This window comes from Toxorhynchites rutilus, chromosome 3 (genome assembly GCF_029784135.1).
Source record: "Toxorhynchites rutilus septentrionalis strain SRP chromosome 3, ASM2978413v1, whole genome shotgun sequence".
Taxonomy (NCBI): Eukaryota; Metazoa; Arthropoda; class Insecta; order Diptera; family Culicidae; genus Toxorhynchites; species Toxorhynchites rutilus.
The window spans coordinates 147,332,905-147,338,428 of NC_073746.1; positions in this window are offsets into that span (position 1 = coordinate 147,332,905).

Here is a 5,524-nt window from a genome sequence, read left to right on the forward strand (position 1 = left end):
CGTTTCTAGTGTGTAATTTTTCATCTGGTGCGCTGCGAGCGAGTAAAGCTCATAAAAAGTGGTGCGCTATCGAGACAATCCGGCAGCAAGTCACATCATCACACACGCTACACAGCAGCGGGGCAAGTAGAAGTTTATTTTCCTCTTACCTCTTTCATCATTCTGTATAGCTTCTGTGCTCGATTTATACCATTGTTTAACTTTGTGTTTATCATATCGGCAAGCGTTGGCATTAGGGGTGTTCATTTCTTACATCACCGTTGAACTTTTATTGGAACTTTTTTCATTTTCAAATTACACATAATAACGAAAATTGAAATAAATAAAATTTTCAACAATAACTAATATAGAAATATTATTTCTTTTACTAATTTATATTTTCCAAATTATCATATTCTATTCATATCGAACAGTTGTCTACTTCTTCGTTTTTATTAATATGGCAGAGGGCGGGGAGGATCCCCCATCCACGCCAAAGAATATATCAGATAATGAACCTCCTCCTGAAGAGCAGGAGGATGAAACAGAAGATGAGGAGGAAAATTCTGTATACACTTAAAAATGACAAAAGAGTTCTCAATCGGACAAACTCTTTTCGTGTGACATTTGAGGGTTCCGCCCTTCCAAACTACGTTGCAATAGGTGCACTTCGTTTACCTGTTCGGTTGTTTGTACCCCGGGTAATGAAATGCAACAAATGTATGCAACTCGGTCACACGGCCGCCAATTGTTGCAACAAAAAACGTTGCGCAGATTGTGGAGAGACCCATGACGAGAATCCTTGCCCAAAAGAGCGCAAGTGTCTTCATTGCGGCGGGACTCCTCATGATCTTGCTCAATGCCCGGTGTACATACAACGAGGGGAAAAAATCAAGCGTTCCTTAAAAGAACGTTCCAAGCGGACTTATGCAGAAATGCTTAAGAGTCCCGTTCCAACGACTCAGGACAATCCCTACTCCATTCTGCAGAACGACGAGCTTGTTGCTGACGATCCCAATGCAGGAAGTTCCGATACATCGCAGGGTGCCATCAGGAAAAGAAAAATTATTTCTTTTTCATCACTCCCCAGAAATAAAACCGAAACTTCCCAAGTTGGAATGAAGACTCGAATCGAACGTGCTGAGAATAGACCGAAGCAAGTACCTCCTGGTTTAAGCGGTTATTCTACGCACCAGGGGTTCTCAGCACTTCCCGGAGCAGCACCCAACACGTCTGCTCCTTTTTCGCGGTCGAGGCAACAGCCACAATCTGGCTTGCTTGCGCTTTCTGACCTGGTGGACAACATTTTAAATGCTTTAAATATAAATGACCCTCTTAAAAGCATAGTATTATGTTTGCTTCCGATTGTGAGAACATTTTTGAAAGAAAAATGTGGTTTTTTGGCAGCGTTCATTTCCCTCGATGCCTGATTCAGTACAAGAGGTCAAGGATTTAATCACTGTAATACAGTGGAATTGCAGAAGCATCATTCCTAAACTAGTTCAGTTTAAATTTTTAGTTCACAGCTCTAACTGTGATGTATTTTCTCTCTGTGAAACATGGCTTTCTTCAGCCGACGAGCTGAATTTCCACGATTTCAACATTATTCGCCTCGATCGAAATGACTCGTTTGGTGGCGTACTATTGGGGATTAAAAAATATCACTCCTTCTATAGAGTCACTCTCCCATCGATGATAGGCATTGAAGTTGTTGCTTGCCAGACACAAATCAATGGCAAAGACCTCTGCATTGCTTCGATATATATCCCTCCCAGAACTACGGTAGGCCGCCATTAGTTTTTTGATACTATCGAGGCAATGCCGGAGCCGCGGTTAATCTTAGGTGATTTAAACTCCCATGGAACAGCATGGGGATCACTCTACGATGACAACTGTGCCACTTTGATTTATGATCTATGCGACAACTTCAAATTGACAGTTTTGAATACTGGGGAAGCAACCAGAATAGCCAACCCTCCTGCACGGGCAAGCATGCTAGACATATCTCTATGCTCTTCTTCGTTATCCCTGGATTGCATGTGGAAGATAATCCAAGATCCCCACGGTAGTGATCACCTACCAATAATTTCATCGATCGCTAATGAATCAAGCTCTCGTGAGTCAGTCAATATTTCGTATGACCTCACGAGAAATATTGACTGGAGAACATTTGCGGAAATAATATCTGAAGCAATTGTTTCAATGCATGAACTTCCTCCACTCGAAGAGTATAACTTTATATCGAGTTTGATTTACGAAAGCGCACTTCAAGCTCAAAAGAAACGTGTACCGCCTACCACTTTCCGACGTCGTCCTCCATCACTTTGGTGGTACAGGGAGTGTTCAAAGGTCTACCTTGAAAAATCATCCGCTTTCAAAAAATTCAGGAAAACTGGATTAGTGGAATGGTTTCTAAAGTACCAAGCTCTAGAAGCCAAACTAAAAGGTTTGATTAAAGCAAAAAAGTGGATATTGGCGGAAGTTCGTCAATGGTTTGTCAAGGGAGACCGCTATGAGCACTCTTTGGAATGCGGCTAGGAAAATGCGTGGCTGGAACCATACAAACGAAAGTGAGGAATACTCTGACCGTTGGATTTTCAAATTTGCAAGGAAGGTTTGCCCCGACACCGTTCCTGCACAAAACGTCGTACGCGACATTCCGCTCCAATGCGATTATGAGAATTTTTCGATGGTAGAATTCTCAATTGCCCTCCTCTCATGTAACAATTCTGCTCCGGGGTCGGACAAGATTAAATTCAACTTGTTGAAGAATCTTCCCGACTTGGCAAAACAGCGTTTGCTGAATTTGTTCAACAAGTTTCTGGAGCTGAATATTGTCCCGCATGACTGAAGACAAGTGAGAGTGATAGCCATGCGGAAACCCAACAAGCCGGCTAGCGATCACAACTCGTATAGGCCGATTGCAATGTTATCCTGTATTCGTAAATTGTTAGAGAAAATGATTCTACTTCGTTTGGACAAGTGGGTCGAAACGAACAATTTGCTGTCAAATATTTACGCAGTTTGGCTTCCGCCGAGGTAAAGGGACGAATGATTGTCTCGCGCTGCTATCTTCTGAAATCCAAATCGCATTTGCTCGCAAAGAACAAATGGCTTCCGTTTTTCTCGATATCAAAGGGGCATTTGATTCAGTTTCCATGGAAATTCTCTCAGAGAAGCTTCATAATCGTAGACTTTCACCAATTCTCAATAATTTCCTGTACAATTTACTGTCAGAAAAGCACATGATTTTCTCTCATGGCAGCTCGAAATCTTCTCGTTACAGTTTTATGGGCCTACCGCAAGGCTCCTGCCTAAGCCCCCTCTTGTACAGTTTTTACGTCAATGATATGGATGATTGTCTAACTAGAGACTGCACGCTGAGACAACTTGCAGACGATGGAGTTATTTCCATCACGGATACTAATCCCGTCGTTCTGAAAAAGTCGTTGCAAGATACCCTGAACAATCTGTTCACGTGGGCCCTCAAGTTGGGTATTCAATTCTCTACGGAGAAAACTGAAATGGTGGTTTTTTTTCTAGGAAACACGAACCCGCCCAATTCCAGCTTCACCTATCCGGCAAAACGATCTAACACTCTATGTTTTTCAAATACCTGGATGTATATTTTGATTCTAAGTGTACCTGGGGGAGACACATTGAAACAGAAATGATAATCTCCAAACAATTACCAGAACATGGTGGGGTGCCCATCCAGGAGACCTCATTCAGTTGTACAAAACAACGATATTATCAGTGTTAGAATATGGCAGTTTTTGCTTCCGATCAGCTGCCAGGATTCATATTCTCAAGCTGGAGAGAATACAATATCGTTGCTTGCGTATAGCAATGGGGTGTTTGCAGTCGACACATACGATGAGTCTCGAAGTTTTGGCAGGAGTACCCCCGCTTACTCTTCGGTTCACAGAATTATCCTACAGATTTCTCATCCGTTGCAAGATCATGAATCCATTTGTGATTGATAACATCGAAAATCTACTCCAACTGACTCCTCAGTCAAGTTTTATGTCTTTATAACATGAGTACCTTACCCACGACGTGCACCCTTCACCAGGCATCTCCAACCAAGTTTGCTTCCCATACTTTTGCAATTCTTCTGTCATTTTTGATCTGTCCATGCGACAAAAAATCCATGGAATACCAGATCACCTACGCTCCAATGTTATTCCGTCGATATTTTCGGAAAAATATGGGAAAGTTGGATCTGATAAAATGTTCTTTACTGACGGTTCATACATAAACGGGTCCACTGGCTTCGGCATCTTCAATGAAAATTCCAGTGGCTCTTTCAAACTCAAAGAATCTTGTTCCGTGTATGTCGCTGAACTGGGTGCGATATACTACGCACTAGGGATCATTGAAACATTGCCCATCGACCATTATTTTATTTTTTCAGACAGTCTCAGCTCAATAGAGGCAATCCGCTCAATGAAAGTTGATAAATGCTCATCTTATTTCCTAACAAGAATAAGACAACTATTGAGTGTTTTGGTCGAAAAAATATTCAAGATTACCTTAGCATGGGTTCCCTCTCATTGCTCGATTCCGGGGAATGAGAAAGCGGACTCGCTAGCTAAGGTGGGCGCTTTAGAAGGCACACTTTTTGAAAGGCAAATTGCTTATAATGAATTTTTCCACATTCCTCGTCAGTATACGCTCGTAAGTTGGCAGCGCATGTGGAGTGGTGATGAGTTCGGTCGTTGGTTACACACGATTATCCCTAAGGTCTCGACGAGTGCATGGTTCAAGGGATTGAATGTAGGTCGTGATTTCATTCGCGTGATATCTCGGCTTATGTCCAATCACTATAACCTAAACGCGCATCTCTATCGCATTGGGCTCGCAGCAAACAATCTTTGTGATTGTGGCGATGGCTACCACGACATCGAGAATGTTGTCTGGTCGTGTATCCGGTTCCATGCTGCCCGCTCTCAGCTTTCCAGAGCATTGAGGGCACTAGGCAGACAATCGGATATCCCCGTCCGGGATATCTTAGGTAGTCGTGATCCTGATCTTCTGCTTCATCTAAACCTGTTCCTCAGAAACGCCGATGTCAACGTTTGATGATGTTTCCTCCGTTGTATCTCTGTATCATATCCCTCCTATCCAATCGATAAACTTTTACTTAGTCGCGGCACTACATACACATACCCTTTACAGATACACAGGTCAAAGGTTGTGCAGGCCACTGATGATTCAACAAGAGCCAAAGGTTGTACCGCTCATGACAACTATACACGAGCTGGTGATTGCGCCGGCTAGTGACCATTCTATCCTGGATTCCTCGAGTCGAGAAAGACGCACCACGCTAGATATGGGGTACAGACTAGGGGGGCGTTGCTGATTAATGGTCAGCTGCATCCCAATAGGAAGTATCCCGTGTCGGGCACACGTACAGAGCATCGAAGACTGCAACATACCAATTATGAGAACACTTGTAATACTAACCTCGAGCCAACCGCGAGTAATCGGTTACATATTACTAACATAGTTGTAAGCAAACATTGTCGAAATATTGAACTCC